A 17,581-nucleotide genomic window follows, 5' to 3' on the forward strand; every position below is an offset into this window, starting at 1 on the left:
CAACACATCCTGGCCTATTTTTTATTTTGAATTAAATATTCCTACTTGAAGTTAAATAATTAAAACTTTAAAACACAATTCGAATGACTGGGAATTTAACTTAACTATTTGAATGAAATAAAAATTAACTCTATTACTAGAACCATCTAATTTTCAAGCAAGAATGGAATTTAAAGATTGCATAGCACAGTACTTTTCCAGCCTGGCTTACATTGGAATCACATGAGGAATCTCTCCCCAGACCAATTAAATTAGATCCTGGTACGGGGAAGAAACCTATAGGCATCAGTACTCCTAGGAAATCTGTCTTGGAGCTTTCATTGAAAATCACTGATCTAATCTAAGATTTTACTTTTACATACAGATGAGAAAGCTGAAGCCCAGAGAGGAAAATGACCAGGTAGAAAATTCAAGCCTCCTGACTTCAAACCTACTGAGTTTTCTACTCCACAGGTTGTTCTCCATCTTTGGGGTGTTTGAAGGCTTCTCTGGAGCATTCATAACTGTTCATAAAGTCCTAGGTTCTACCTCAAAGCTAATGAAACAAAATTTGCACTCCTTAGGTAATCCAAATGAGCATCAAAGTTGAGAACCATTACAAGTTACAGTTACCTAAAGTAATGAGGTTATCATATGAAAAAAAAAATAACTGAGTTTTCTCTCTTCCATTTTTTAAATTGATGGCTCTTTGTTTTTCTTAGATTATATATTGTTATTGTTTTTTAATGTACCACAATCCAATTTGGGGGACATTTTCACCAGAGCAGTAGTTCATTACCACAACCACATTTCTTACCCTTGTTTTTCCTCCCCTTTTATAGTCCTAAATCCTAAATATGTTGAGATGAGGCAATAAGTAATTGAACTGGAAAAATATGATGGAAAATGATTAAAACTAGAATGTCTAAATAGCTACAAAGGCCCTGGAAGATATAATTGTTTAATTACTCTAGAAAAATATAATTTAGGATGAATGCAGTGGGTCACACCTATAATCCCAGCACATTTGGAGGCAGAGGTGGGCAGATCACTTGAGGTCAGGAATTCAAGACCAGCCTGGCCAACATGCCGAAACCCTGTCTCTACTAAAAATACAAAAATTAGCCAGGCCTGGTGTCACATGCCTGTAATCCCAGCTACTGGGGAGACTGAGGCAGGAGAATCGCTCTAACCTAGGAGGAGGAAGTTGCAGTGAGCCAAGACTGTGCCATGGCACTCCAGCCTGGGCAAAGAAATAAGACTCTGTCTAAAAAAAAAGGGGGGAGGTGGAATATAATTTAGTTAATAGTTAAGTAAGTCTTAGCAAGAAGAACATTTATTGAAAACTCTCCATTTGTCAGGCACTATACTAAGCACTTTGCATGTAATCCTAAGACTATCTTATAATCTTAGGATTAACCCTATAAGATAAATATTATGTTTACCTCTATCTACAAAGAAAGAGACTACAGCACAGAGAGATTAAGTAACACCAGGCATAGTGGTTCACACCTGTAATCCCAACACTTTGGGAGGCCTCGGCAGGCGGATCACTTGAGGTCAGGGGTTCGAGACCAGACTGGCCAACATGGCGAAACCCAGTCTCTACTAAAACTGCAAAAATTATCCAGGCGTGATGCCAGGCACCTGTGATCCCAGCTACTTGGGAGGCTGAGGCAAGAGAATTGCTTGAACCTGGAAGGTGGAGGTTGCAGTGAGCTGAGATCACACCACTGCACTCCAGCCTGGGCAACAGAGCAATATTTCATCTCAAAAAAAAGAGAGAAAGAGATATTAAGTAACTTGGTCACAGTCACACAACAATAACTTTGAGAATTTATAAATTGGAATCATTAACAAAGGTGTCCAATACCGAGGAACTTGTCTGTCTCCTTAAAAGAACTGAATAGACACAAACAGTTCTAGAAGTTAGCAGTATTGAATACACAGAAGAACAGCTGAGAAGGCATTGAGCTACTTTCATATCTTATACTTTATATTAACTCAATTTTTCAAGACTGCTGGCTCTCCTTATGATTTTCTGGAAATTTTAACTGCAAAACTTGACACAGAAACAAAATAGAACACCTGAATAGACCAATACCATGAAAAATGTGTCAAAGAATTGCCTCCAGTATACTCTAGGCTCAAGTAATTCTGTAAATGCATAATTTCAAACATTAGAAGCTTAAATGTGATTAAAACTGTCATGAAAACATGGAAATCTATTCAGTATTTTATTTTATTTTATCTTATTTTTGAGGCAGGGTCTCACTCTATCACCTGGGCTAGAGTGCAGTGGCATGATTATGGCTCACTGCAGCCTCAAACTCCTGGATTCAAGTAATCCTCCTGCCTCAGCCTACCAAAGTGCTGGGATTACAGGCATGAGCCACCATGCATGGCTCAGATATTGGTTTCTAATACTGTTTAATTAAAGGAGTCAGGGCTCTTTGAAGAAATCGTCAATTCTAAAAATGAGGCAGGAAATAAACAAGGTAAGTATTGAGAATCTTGTAGTACCAGAAAGTAAGGAAGTATAAAAATTAACATAATTTTGAGGCTGGGCACGATGGCTCACGCCTGTAATCCCAGCACTTTGGAAGGCCAAGGCGGGTGGATCATGAGGTCAGGAGTTCAAGACCAGACTGACCAACATGGTGAAACCCCATCTCTACTTAAAAATACAAAAATTAGCTGGGCATGGTGGCTCATGCCTGTAATCCCAGCTACTTGGGAGGCTGAGGTAGGAGAATAGCTTGAACTGGGACCCAGGAGGTGGAGTTTGCGGTGAGCCAAGATCGTACCACTGCACTCCAGCCTGGGCTACAGAGCGAGACTCCATCTCAAAAAAAAAATTTAAAAACATAATTTTAAATAATTCATAAGCACAATGATGGAGGTACATCAAAGGGACAGAGAAGCCAATGGAAAGACCTCCCACTGACCAAAGCTAGAACAATTTAAGTCACAAAATAGTTTTAATAAATAATAAGTCTGGGCACTGTGGCTCATGCCAGCATTTTGGGAAACTGAGGTGGAGAATTGATTGATCCCAGGCATTCAAGACCAGTCTGGGAAGCATAGTGAGACCTTGTCTCTACAAAAACTTTAAAAAATTAGCTGGGTGTGGTAGCATGCACCTGTAGTTCCAGCTACTTGGGAGGCAAAGGTGGGAGGATTGCTTGAACCCAGGAGGCTGAGGCTGCAGGGAGCCATGATTGTGCCAGTGTACTCCAGCCTAAACAAGACCCTGTCTCAAAAAAAAAGGGAAATATTAGATTATATTGGATTATAACCCAATGTGTAAAATGAAAACCCATGAGTTTATAGTGGTATAGATAAATAATTGAATAAATAAATAAATGTGGGAGGACGACAAACCTCCCATGCAGAAGAATCTCAAATAATTTATGTAGGTATTCCATTTTCAAGGAGGGGGAACATAATTTCTCACTTGCTAAGAGTGATCTGTGCATAATAACTTTCTTCCAAAGAATACAGAATGGAAAGGGGGTGGGAAAGAGTAATTTTTCAGTGTAAAAATTTGACAAACACTACCTCAAGGTCAACATGAACAGTGACAAGTCATGATGGTAGTGTGACTACACCCTTATATCAGGTGATGAAAATGGCAATTGGTTTCCTGTGGTCTTACTTCTAAAACCCAGAACCCCAGTCTAATTATAAGAAAAACACCAGACAAATCCCAATTGAGGGGTATTCTGTAAGTTACCTTATCACTACTCCTCAAGGTTATTAAAAACAAAGCAAAACAAAGGTCTGAGAAACCATCACAAACAAGAGAAGCCAAAGAACATGTTATTAGCAAATATAATGTGGTACCTTGGATGGAATCCTGGAATGGAAAGAGGACATTAGGTAAAAGCAAAGGACATCTGAATAAAGTATGGATTTTAGTAAATACTAATGTATTAATATTGGCTCTTAAATTATAATGAATATACAAGACTAACATAAGATGTTTATAGTAGGGAAACTAGATACTGGATATGTAGAAACTTTCTGTACTATCTTCACAATTTTTCTGCAAATCTAAAACCAATCTGAAAAATATTAATGTTTTTTAAGGAAGATAATTGTAGGCAGTTAAAACATAAACTAAATAAAAGTTCTTTTTCACAATAGAAACATGAAATACTTAGGACTGATCCTAATAGGAAATTAACAAGACCTATATGATGAAAAGACATAAAACTTCAGAGTGTGCTTGCTTCAGCAATACATATACTAAAATTTGAATGATACAGAGAAGCTTAACATGGCCCCTGCACAAGGATGATATGAAGGAAATAAAAATTAAAAAGAAAAAGAAAAAAACAACTTCACTGAGTGATGTGAACATTTTTAATAACTAAAAATGTACAGCATTTGTCTTTATAGAAAACTGAATATCACTAACACATTGTTTCTTCACAAACTATATAATGTTAATTCAAACCTAAAAGTGGCTTATTCACTGCTGGTAAAAATGTAAAATGGTAGTACTATGGCAGTTTCTTAGAATTCAAATACATACCTACCTTTGGACCCAGCTTTTTTACTCCTCCCCAAAAGAAATGAAAATACATTTCTTAAGTACAAACACTTGTACTTAAATGTTCATAGTAATTTTGTTTGCAATATTCCTCTCAGCAGGGGCTACTATAACAAAAATGCCATATACTGCATGGCTTATAAACAACAGAAGTTTATTCCTCACAGTTCTGGAGGCTGGGAAGTCCAAGATCAAGCAACAGGCAGATTCAGTTTTTGGTGAGGCCCCACTTTCTTGTTCATAGACAGATGGCCATCTTGTTATCATTTCTTCACACAGCAGAAGGAGCAGAGGAACTCTCTGATGCCTTTTTTTTTTTTATAAGGACAGTAATCCTATCCATAAGAGCTCCAACCATATGACTTGTCATCTCCAAAGGCCCCACCTCCCAACAACCATATGACCTATCATTTCCCAAAGGCCCCACCTCCAACACTGTCACATTAGGGGTTAGTTTTCAACATATGTATTTTAGGAAGACACAAACATTCATTTTATAGAAATTTCAAAACTGGGGGAAAAATCAGAAATATTGATCAGTAGATCAGTGGATAAAGAATATGGTATATCTATACAAATGGAATAACAACAAAAAAAGAATTAACTATTAATAACTGCAACAATATTGTTGAATCTCAAAATCGTTATGCTGAGTGAAAGAAGCCAGACACACCATATGATTTCACACATAAAAAGTTCTAGAAAATGCAAACTAACATATACTGACAGAGATCAGATCAGTGGCTGCATAGAGCTAAGGGCAGAAGGTGGGGGGTTATATGCAAAGTGGCTCAAGAAAACAGAGGTATACTCTAGTTTCTCTTCAAGTCTCATAAATCTTTCACCTTTTACTAAAGAAAACAGAGGTGACAGAAATGTTCCATACATGGTGTAGTACAACTTTCACAGGGGTTATACATCTGTCAAATATCGCCAGATTTTACCTTTTAAATGTATGCAAGTTATGCATACATTTGTATGTATGTAAGTTATGCATACATTTGTATGTATGTAAGTTATACCTCCAAAAAGTTTTTTAAAAACCTAAATCAAGTGGGGGCCAGATATAGCAAAATAATTTTTTCTTACATGAGAATATGAAAGAAAAAATTTTTAACAAAAGGTAATGAGTGGGTCTTGTCAAATAAAAAGCAAACCCAGACTTAGTAAGGAGAGACTTTGTTGGAAGGATTATTATAAGAGGAAAAGAGTCTCTTTCAATAGGAGAAGGAGAGCTATTGCAATAATAGTAACTCTCTGACCATAATACCTGCATGCTTCTCACAAGTTAGGTGAAAAGAGCTTTTCTTTTATAGAGAGGAGTAAACTACATTAGAAAGATTTGGATGTGGACAAGTGGGTAAGAGAATGGGATTAAAGAATGTTTTACCCTGAAGCCAGCCTTCTCTCTGGAGCTGCTGTTGAAGAGGGGTTACATGCTGACTCAGACTGAGGATGGGCCAAGGTCCATCTGGGGGATGGACAGAATCTTAACTAACATGTGATTAACAAGCATTTTGTTCCCATTGATCATTAGTACAGACAAGTTTAGTTAATAATTTATGAGGCAAAGAGTAGGAATTTGGTGTCTGTGTCTGGCCTTGTCATAGGTAAACAAGGCACTTTATGTGAGTTTTATTTAAATTATATGGGAAAGGGTGCTTCTTTGCAGCAAGGTCTTTCTGAAACACAAAAGAGTGGGAGATTTCTCCATCTTTGCTCTTTTCCAGGAGCACAGAACTTAGGCAAAATTCAACACTGTCAGTTTCTCCTAGACAAGGCTGCCATGTTGTGCAATTCTAGAGGCATTTTATTCTTTCCTAGATAGGCATGTAAAGTTATGATAATTAAGACTAATCAATTGAACAAAATAACTCTTGAAGGGAATTTATTAGCATACATAGAAGAACCTGAAACATGATAAAGAATGTAATATGCATCAATGAAAAAAATCATATATTATTAAAAGTATGACGTTGCCAGGACACCTACCTCACACGTGCAAGGGTCACAGGAGCCATGGGGGCTATGGGGATGAGCCATGTACTGGCCTTTTTCTTTGACCTGGACAATACGCTCATCGACATGGCCAGGGCAAGCGGGAGAGACCTGTTGGAGGTGATAAAGCTCTTACAATCAAAGTATCATTTTAAGAAAAGGCTGAAATCATCTGTGATAAAGTTCAAGTTAAACTCAGGAAGGAATGTTTTCTTTTTTTTTTTTTTTTTTTTTTTTTTTTTTTTTTTTTACTTTAACTGTGCTTAAAAAGATTGAGAGCAAAGAGGGCAGTTTTCCTTTGTTAACATGTTAATCTTTTTCCCTATTTGGTTTTTGGGGCCTCAGGATAATGAAGCTTTCAGAAGTGTCTTATGAAGCAGTTGAGTATTGACCAAGATGTTGACATTCATCATCATGATGCCTTCATCTGGAAATCCATTCTCAATTTTTTCGTTTCCTATAGTGATTCAGGTTTTAGAAAGCTTTGGTCACAGTAGTAATTCTTAGGTCTAACAGAAAAAGAGCATAGCAATTGCAAATGTTTAATATTCAGTGCATGACTCCTTGCCAAAAATATAAAACTACCCAGAGTAGCTATGATACTTTTTCTTTTCATATTTAAAAATCACTTATATGTACTCAGACATAATGTATCTTGAAATAGGTTGAAAGGCTTTGAATATAGCAGTATAACTGCCCCTTCTGCTCCCTCAAACAGATGCATGGTGTCCCTTTACTTCACCTACTGAGTCCAAAGCATTTCTCTGTACTTGCCACCTTAGTGAGATTTGGCATGGTTGAAATGTTATTTTCTTTTTTTTTTTTTTTTTTTTTTTTTTTAGAGAAAGAGAGAGAGAGAATAGGAAGGAGAAAAAAGGAAGAGAGAGAGAGAGAGAGAATGGGGAGGAGGGAGAAGGAAAAGAAAGAGGGAGAGAGAATGGGAGTATTGCTTTCTTGCCCAGGCTAGAATGCAATTTAGTAATGGGTATTGAAAACCTCTTTTATACTGATAATTATACTTAATGATGTAATCAGGAAGGAGTAAGGGAAGAAGATAACAAACAAACAGCCAACCAATATTTAATTTAAACCTATGAAATGCTATGCGATTACTGAGGAGTGATTTACTTCCAATTATATAGTCACCTTTGGAATAGGTGTGAGGTGGTAATGTATGTTTTGTGTATTTGAAGTGGAGAGTACTATAAATATTTATTAAGTTTACTTGTTCCGGGTCTGAGTTCAAGTTCTGAATATCCTTGTTAATTTTCTATCTCGTTGATCTATAGAATCGTTAGCTCTTCTTGTTGCATTGATCCTTTTGCCATTATGTAATGTCATTCCTCGCCTCTTTTGATCTTTGTTGCTTTAAAGTCTACTTTATCAGAGGTGAGAATTGCATCTGCTGCTTTTTGTTTATTAGTTTATTTTTACTCTCTGTTCAATTGGTAAATCTTCCTCCTTCTCTCTGAGTCTTTGTGTATTGTTTCATGTAAGATGGGCCCGGATGCAGCATACCGATGGGTTTTGGCTTTTTATCCAATTAAAATATATGTAAGTTTAATACCAGCATTTGATACTAGCTGGCTGTTTTGCCCATTAGTTGATGTGAATTTTTTATTGTGTTAAAGTTCTTTGCTTTTTGATATATTTTTGGAAAGGCTGATATTGGTTGTTCCTTTATATGTATAGTGCTTCTTTCAGAAGCTCTTGTAAAGCAGGCCTGGTGGTGGTGAACTCTCTAAGTACTTGTTTGTTCGCAAAAGATTTAATTTTTCCTTCGCACATAAAGCTTAGTTTGGCTGGATAGGAAATTCTGGGTTGAAAGTTCTTTTCTTTAAGGATGTTAAATATTGGTCCCCACTCTTTTCTGGCTTGTAGGGTTTCTGCTGAGAGATCTGCTGTAAGTCTGATAGGTTTCCCTTTATGGGTAACCTGAACTTTCTCTCTAGCTGCCCTTAGTATTTTCTCCTTCATTTCAACCCTAATAAATCTGGCAATTATGTGCCTTGGGGTTGGTCTTCTTGAAGAATATCTTTGTGGTGTTCTCTGTATTACCTGGAGTTGAATATTACCCTGCCTTGCCAGGTTGGGAAAATTTTCCTGAATGATATCCTGAAGAGTATTTTCCAACTTGGATTCATTCTCTTCATCACATTCAGGTACACCTATCAAACGTAAATTAGGTCTTTTCACATAGTCCCATATTTCCTGGAGACTTTGCTCATTCCTTTTCATCCTTTTTTCTGCATTTTTGTCTTCTCGTTTCATTTCACTGAGTTGGTCCTCGACTTCTGATATCCTTCCTTCCGCTTGATCAATTCGACTGTTTAAACTTGTGCATGCTTCGCGAAGTTCTCGTGTTATGTTTTTCAGCTCCATCAATTCACTTATATTCTTCTCTAAATTGTCCATTCTCATTAACATTTCGTTAAACCTTTTTTCAAGGTTCTTAGTTTCTTTGCATTGGGTTAGAATAAGTTCTTTTAATTCACAGAAGTTTCTTATCACCCACGTTTGGAAACCTGCTTCTGTTATTGGAATACCGGTGTAATCTATTAAGCCTTGTTCCGTTACTGATGAGGAATTGCAATCCCCTGTAGAGGGAGAGGCATTCTGATTTTGAGTATTCTCTACCTTTTTACGCTGGTTTCTTCCCTTCATTATATATTTGTCCGTCTGTCGTCTTTATAATTACCGACTTTCTAACTGGGTCTCTGACGTCCAACTTGTTGATTCCCTGCGCCGAAATCTGAGCAATCCACTGTGCCGGCCAAAACAGCGGTGTTAAGATTGATGGTGCTTTTCTGCCCGGGAATATCCGGACTCTGCACCAAGAACTGGCGTGCTAAGGCACCAGCAAAACCGCCACGCCGGCCACAAGAGTCGCCCTGGCGACCCGTGGAGCTCCTCCACTGGGAATCTCGTGGTCCGTGAGCAACTAATATTCGTCTGAAAGTGTGGCGTCCTCTCGTTCTTTGCGCTTTCACTGGGAGGTACGTGCCCGAGCTGCTAATCATCAGCCATCTTGGATCTCTCTCTGGAATGTTTTCATCCTTACAGTACATGTATTATTGATGTAGGACTTCAGTTGGGAAGAAGCAGTCCAGGAAACAAAAGGTGATGCAGCCAACAAAAAATTGACTGAAGAATGTCACTTCCTTTGGAAATTACACATTTACAGCTTACGACACTAGCAGAAGATATCAAAGCCATCTCACCAAACTTTGAAAGGAGGTCTGCCTATTTCTGTTAAGGAATGGGTACAGACGGACCCAGAAGGAGAAGATTGAGGCTTCTGCCTGTCAGTCATATTTCCATGCTATTGTAGGTAGAGAGCAGAGAGAGAAGCCAGCACCATCCATATTTTATTATTGCTACAATAATCCTCGAAGTACAACCTGGGGACAGTGTGACGGTCAGTGACACGTTAGAAACTGACATCCAAGGAGGCCTCAATGCAGGATTGAAAGCAACAGTCTAGATCAGTAAAAATGGAATAGTGCCACTGAAGTTCTGCATTACATGGTTTCTTCTGTGCTGGAGTTACCTGCTCTCTTACGAAGTATATACCACAAAGTCACTATGTCCATTTAAAGCACATAAAAGGGCATGATTATGACCTTTGTAATCAATTTGCAGAGTTTGAACTAAGAAAAGTTAGGGCAGTCCACTTAACTATGGTCTAGTTCTAAGAATAATTTTACTTATGATTTAATGACCAATATTGCAAAGGTCCTCCCAACCCTGCTTTTAAGTTTTAACAAACGACCATTGACTGGTATTTATATCTGAAAATTCAGATTGCATTCATACAAAGTAGTACAGCCCAGAAAAATTGAGGAAATATAATATTTGTTAGTCTGTGACAGGAGATTTTTTAAATAATTGTATTAATCTTTTAGTATATTGGCTGCATGATACCAAGCAGGCTAGCTTACACATGGATGCACAAATGCAGGGTTTATCTTCTGGCTTAAAACTAGATATTTTTAAAAAATAGATTTTCTAAAACACAGATTTATCACAACAACTGAAACTGGTTAATATGAAATGAGTTCTAAGTCACATGCAAATCAAGGTATTTCGTCATGAAATTATTTTGCATTTTTAAAAAACATAAACCATATGTTTACCTACTCTGGAGGTATACATTGTTTTCTATTATGAATCTGATTTTTTTGCATAATCCTTTTTTTTGCAGAGGAGGACACAATTTTTTTTGTGTGGTGTGTGACAGATTCCTCCAGTTTTAAAAAAGAAACTGTTAAAATCTACACATGGTCCATCTTTCTCACTTGTGCACGGTGAGCCTGTAGCGTCCTTGTAGTCTTTATTTCTCAAGGAGATGTTTTTACCGTCCTCTCCCAGACACACAATGGAGTTGAGGGAGTTCGGCTGTCTTGCTGTAGGTAAGTGCAAGCCACATGGCACCAAAAGTCATTTTTCTTCTGTGGATCCATAGAAGCAAAATTTCCTTGGTACAGGCTAACCATGCAGCCCTGCTTCTGTTCTCCCTGCCAGTGGTCTCAGCCATATGATGAACCTAATAGAAAATTCACTTTTGCTATAAGTCTATTTCCAGAGTGCCATTTTAATACTCAAGTGACTCTTTCTTAGAGTTACCATCTGCCTCAAATCTCCTGTTTTTCACATTTTGGGATAAATAATTGTTTTGCAAATTTCTATATCTAATTCAGGGATTACTTGGAGCTTAATTATTAATGGTTCTATAGCAAGGCATCATTTTGCAAGCAGAGATGGTTTCTCTGGACCATTAGGCTAGACATTCTCATGATTACACTTACCAAACTTGGAGTAAAGTGGTTAATAAAAGAATAAAGGAGGTTATTAAAGTGGTTAATAAATATAATTGGATTGGTTTTTGGTGGGTTTTTCTTTTAACTGTTGTATAATAAACTAGTAATGCAGCTGTACACAGTGGCTCATACTTGTAATCCTAGCATTTTGGGAGGCCAAGGCAGGTGGATCACTTGAGGGCAGGAGTTCAAGGCCAGCCTGGCCAACATGGTGAAACCCCGTCTCTACTAAAAATACTAAAATTAGCCAGAAATCACTTGAACACGGGAGCCAGAGGTTGCACTGAGCCAAGATACCACTGCCCTCCATCCTGGGCTTACTCTTGATTTTTAAAAATGTGATTGTACCTTTGACTGTTCCAAGGTGTTGTCTCTATAACACTGAACATTTGTGAACAGGATATATTTGAAGTTCCAGATACAGTACCCATATGACCTTGATCATATTTTAGCTATTTAAAAATTAAGTTGGAGAATTTTGGCAAAAGTACTTATACGCAAATTTGCTCTAATAGACTGGTTGGCATGTGTGATGCTGAGGGCTCATTCTTTCAGCTGTCCCACAGGATGGAAGTAGGCAGTGTCACATTCATTATGCTAAGGGTAAAGGTTCATCCCTCCTACATCATGGTGACAAATCTCAACAAGATAGCTCCTAGGATTTTTTGTTTTTGTTTTGTTTTGTTTTTGAGATGAAGTTGCCCAGGCTGGAGTGCAGTGTCTCGATCTCGGCTCACTGCAACCTCCACCTCCCAGGTTCAAGTGATTCTCCCTCCTCAGTCTCCCGAGTAGCTGGGATTACAGGCACACACCACCATGCCCAGCTAATTTTTGTATTTTTAGTAGAGATGGGGTTTCGCCATGTTGGTTAGGCTGGTCTCCAACTTCTGACCTCAAGTGATCTACCTGCCTTGGACTCCCAAAATGCTGGGATTACAGGCATGAACCACCATGCCTGGCCTGCTCCTAGGATGTTAAGTGAGCAGTTCTTCAGCAAAAATGACATGAGAAAAAAATGGAATTATTTAATTTCCTTGTCTTCACAGTTTGTGTTCTACATAGTACAGTAAGACAATATTAAATTCCATTTGCACTGTTCCTCACAGAAGAAATTTGTAGTTATCTATCTTCTCAGTGGAATGTTACTGAAGATATTTTTAAATATTGAAATAAACCTATGATTTTATTAATAATGTTTTTCATTTTAGAATAAGATTCCTTAAAATTAAAAAATGTTATATGAGTGTTAAAAATGAAAAAAAGTATGATGTTGGGAAAATAGAATATTTGGATAAAAAGCAAGTTAGAACTACACATGACATGAAAAACTAAAACAGGTTACAGAGAAAAAGTTGAATTTAAAAATAATACCACCAGGTCAAGCATGTGGCTCATGCCTGCCTGGAATCCCAACACTTTGGAAGGTGAGGCAGGAGGGTCACTTGAGGCTGGGAGTTTGAGACTAGCCTAGGCAACTCAGCAAAACACTGTCTCTACAAAAACTAAAAAATTAGCTGGGCATGGTGGCTCGTACCTGTAGTAAAAACTACTCAGGAGGCTGAGGCAGGAGGATTGCTTGAGCCCAGGAGGTTGAGATTGCAAAAAGCCAAAATTGCGCCACTGTACCCAAGCCTGGGCAACAGAGTGAGACCCTGTCTCATAAAAGAAAAAGAAAAACATCTGTTTTTAGTTTACTGTTTGTGGGGACAGGAGTTGATGGAGAAAGCAATGGAGAACAAATGAATTAAGGGAAAAAAAATCTAATAATTTTCAAACCAAAAGTATATCATTGAAACAGTGTATGTATGAGCTAACAAAAATAGAATCAGAATTCTAAAATAAATATCCTTTGAATTTCATCATACCAACCTAGAAATTTCTGCAAAGATGAATATGATATAGCCTTGCCACTGACGTACCCCTTTCAATAGTCTGAAATAGAGCAGCATTATGTTGAATTCCATGCTGTAGCAGATGGTACTATAGCAAAGCCTGAGTGTTATTTCCGAAATTATAAATTCTCAATTTGTAAAGTCCTTTTACCAACACTATTTAATTTTATACTTTCTTACAGCCTTAAAATATAAATAAAATATTATCATCTGTATTTGATACATGAAGAAAATGACAGCCTCTGAAAAATGAAATGGCTCGTCTAAAGTAACATGGCTATTTTAAGTGAAAAGACTGTGTTTAGAAGCCAGATCTTCTAACTCCTGGCTGACTTCTCTTTCTGTGACATCATAAAGCCTCTTTCATCCTTCCCACAATGTTGAGTGGCTATTTATTACTAGTTTCCTCAATTTTATAAGGTATAAAGTCAAAATGACATTGAGTAAAACTAATAACTGACACCATGAAATTACATCAGAAAGAGCTAAAATTAAAGTTTATATTTCCTAAGTTGCTATTTCTTAACTAATCCATTAAATAATCACTGACAACTCAGCTATAGATGTTTACTATTGTTTCTTTTGGCAGTAACCATATAAATACCCTGAGCTAAACCTATGGGGAAAATATGCCTGGCATACATTATCTTAAGAATGTTTGGGCTGGAGGATCCAAGATGGCCAAATAGGAACAGCTCTGGAGTGCAGTTCCCAGTGATAACAATGCAGAGGGTGAGTGAATACCACATTTCCAAATGAGTTATTACTGCCCACAGACCAGGAGATCCTGGGCTGAAAAGCACCACAAGTTTCCAGCATGGCTGTTTCAGCCAGTGCAGTGGGTCTCTGCACAAAATCTCACACAAATCTGGGCAGCCATTTCAACTGGTGCCTAGAACGCCTGGGAGACAGAGCCACCCATTCAACTGAGAAAAAGGGGGCTAAAACAGGGAGCCAGGTGATCTGACTCAGCGGGTCCCACCCCCACAAAGACAAGCAATTTGAAACACTCTGGATTTGAGAGTTTCACAGCAAGCACAGCTGGACCCAGGATGGTCCAGCTCTGTGGCGGGAAGGGCATCTGCCATTACTGAGGCAGTCCACCACTACCAAGGCAGTCCGCCATTACAGTCGGACATTACTGAGGCAGACTGCCATTACCGAGACAGTTCTAACTATACCTTTGTAAACAAAACCACAAAGAAGTTCACAAAGCAGCTGGGCAGAGCCCACGGCAGCTCAGAAACACCTCTGCTGGCAGACTGTGACCAGGCTACCTCCTTGCTGGTCAGGGCATCTCTGAAAAAAGGCAGCAGCACATCAGGAACTTATAAATAAAGCCCCAACTTCCCAGGAAAGAGCACCGGGGAAAAAAGACAGTTATGAGTCCCACTGCAGCAGACATAAACATACCTGCCCAGCAGCTCTGAACAGAACAATGGAGCTTACAGCTCAGCAGTTAAACTCCTATAAGGGACAGACTGTCTCCTCAAGCAGCTCCCCAACTCCCATATATTGAAAGAGACACCTCATACAGGAAAGCTCAGGCTGACATCTAGTGGGTATCCTTCTGGGATGAAGATAACAGAAGAAGAAACTGGCAGCAACCCTTACTGTTCTGCAGTAGCTTAAGGTGATCCCCAGGCAAGCAGGGTCTGGAGTGGACCTCCAGCAGTCCTACAGCAGAGGGGCCTGCTAGAAGGAAAAATAAAAAACAGAAAGAACTTCAACATCAACAAAAAGGACATCCACACAGAGACCCCATCCAAAAGTCAACAACTACAAAGACCACAGGTAGATAAATCCACAAAGGTGGGAAGAAACCACTGAAAAAAGGATGAAAACACCAAAAATCAGAACATCTCTCCTCCTCCAAGGGATCACAACTCCTCACCAATAATGGAACAAGCTGGATGGAGAATGAATCTGATTAATTGACAGAAACAGCTTCAGAAGGTGGGTAATAACAAACTTCTATGAGCTAAAAGAACATGTTCTAAACCAATGCAAAGAAACTAAGAACTTTTTAAAAAGGTTTGGCGAAATGTTAAAGGGAATAAACAGCTTAGAGAACAATATAAATGACTTAATGGAGCTGAAAAACAACATGAGAACTTTGCAAGGCATACTCAAGTTTCAATAGCCGAATCAATGAATCAGAAGAAAGAATATCAGAGACTGAAGATCAACTCAATGAAATAAAATGAGAAGGCAAGATTAGAGAAAAAAAAAGGTGAAAAGAAATGAACAAAGCCTCCAAGAAATATGGGATTATGTGAAAAGACCTAATCTACGTTTGATAGATGTACCTGAATGTGATGGAGAGAATGAATCCAAGCTGAAAAGTCCTCTTCAGGATATTATCCAGGAGAACTTCCCAAACTAGCAAGGCAGGCCAACATTCAAATTCAGGAAATACAGAGAACACCACAAAGATATTCCTCAAGAAGAGCAACCTCAAGGCACATAATCATCTGATTCACCAGGGTTGAAATGAAGGAAAAAATATTAAGGGTAGCCAGAGAGAAAAGTTGGGTTACCCACAAAGGGAAGCCAATCAGACTCACAGCAGATCTCTCGGGAGAAGCCCAACAAGCCAGAAGAGAGTGGGGGCCAATATTCAACATCCTTGAAGAAAAGAACTTTCAACCTAGAATTTCATATACAGCCAAACTAAGCTTCATAAGTGAAGGAGAGATTAAATCCTTTATGAACAAGCAATTGCTGAGAAATTTCATCACCACTGGGCCTGCCTTAGAAGAGCTCCTGAAAGAAGAACTAAACATAGAAAGGAACAACCAGTACCAGCCATTCCAAAAACGTACCAAATGGTAAAGAGCATCGACACAATGAAGAAACTGTGTCAACTAATGGACAAAACAACCAGCTAGCATTAAAATGGCAGGATCAAATTCACACATAACAATATTAACCTTAAATGTAAATGGGCTAAATGCCCCAATCAAAAGACACAGACTGGCAAATTGGATAAAAAGTCAAAACCCATCAGTATGCTGTATCCTGGAAACCCATCTCACGTACAAGGACACAATAGTATCAAAGGGATTGGAGGAAGATTTACCAAGCAAATGGAGAGCAAAAATAAGCAGGAGTTGCAATCCTAGCCTCTGATAAAATACACTTTAAACCAACAAATATCAAAAGAGACAAAGAAGGGCATGACATAATGGTAAAAGGATCAATGCAACAAGAAGAGCTAATGATCCTAAATATATATGCACCCAATACAGGAGCATCGAGATACATAAAGCAAGTTCTTAATGAACTACAAAGAGACTTAGACTCCCACACAATAATAGTGGGAGACTTTAACACTCCAATGTCAATATTAGACAGATCAACAAGACAGAAAATTAACAAGGATCTTGAGGAATTGAACTCAGATCTGGACCAAGCAAACCTAATAGACATCTACAGAACTCTCCACCCCAAATCCACAGAATATACGTTCTTCTCAGCACCACATCGCACCTACTCTAAAATGAACCACATAATTGGAAGTAAATCACTCCTCAGCAAATGCAAAAGAACAGAAATCATAACAAACAGTCTCTCAGACCACAGTGCAATCAAATTAGAACTCAGGATTAAGAAACTAACTGAAACTGCACAACTTCATGAAAACAGAACAACTGGCTCTTGAATGTCAACTGGATAAACAATAAAATGAGGACAGAAATAAAGATGTTCTTTGAAACCAGCAAGAATGAAGACACAACATACCAGAATCTCTGGGACACATTTAAAGCAGTGTCTAAAGGAAAATTTTTAGCAATAAATGCCCACATGAGAAGCAAGGAGAGATAAAAAATTGACACCCTATCATCAAAATTGAAAGAGCTAGAGGAGCAAGATCAAAAAAACTCAAAAGCTAGCAGAAGACAAAAAATAACTAAGATCAGAGCAGAACTAAAGGAGATAGAGACACAAACTACCCTTCAAAAAAATCAATAAATCCGGGAGCTGGTTTTTTGAAAAGATCAAGAAAATAGACAGACTGCTAGCCGGATTAATAAAAAAGAAGAGAGAAGAATCAAATAGATGCAATAAAAAATGATAGAGAGGATATCACCACAGATTCCACAGAAATACAAACTACCATCAGAGATTACTACAAACAACTCTATGCACATAAACCAGTAAACCTGGAAGAAGTGGATAAATTCCTGGACACTTGCACCCTCCTGAACATAAACCAGGAAGAAGTCAAAACCCTGAATAGACCAATAACAAGGGCTGAAGTTGAGGCAGCAATTAATAGCCTACCAACCAAAAAAAGCCAAGGTCAAGATGGGTTCACAGCCAAATTCTAC

The 17,581-nt window shown here is 38.2% G+C and overlaps 1 non-coding gene and 1 pseudogene across 1 annotated transcript; both read left to right on the plus strand.

Annotated features, from left to right (window-relative positions):
• Positions 1-4,206: 4,206 nt before the first annotated feature.
• On the plus strand, positions 4,207-4,313 carry LOC135270573 (U6 spliceosomal RNA). The gene has a single exon (XR_010338730.1). It is a non-coding gene; the product is annotated as a U6 spliceosomal RNA (small nuclear RNA).
• A 2,252-nt stretch (positions 4,314-6,565) lies between these two features.
• LOC105716335 (N-acylneuraminate-9-phosphatase-like) lies at positions 6,566-10,132 on the plus strand (annotated as a pseudogene).
• The last annotated feature ends 7,449 nt before the right edge of the window (positions 10,133-17,581 follow it).

The sequence above is a fragment of the Aotus nancymaae genome, unplaced genomic scaffold (assembly GCF_030222135.1).
Source record: "Aotus nancymaae isolate 86718 unplaced genomic scaffold, 86718_ANA_hifiasm-v0.15.2.pri h1tg000064l_0, whole genome shotgun sequence".
NCBI classification, from domain to species: Eukaryota; Metazoa; Chordata; class Mammalia; order Primates; family Aotidae; genus Aotus; species Aotus nancymaae.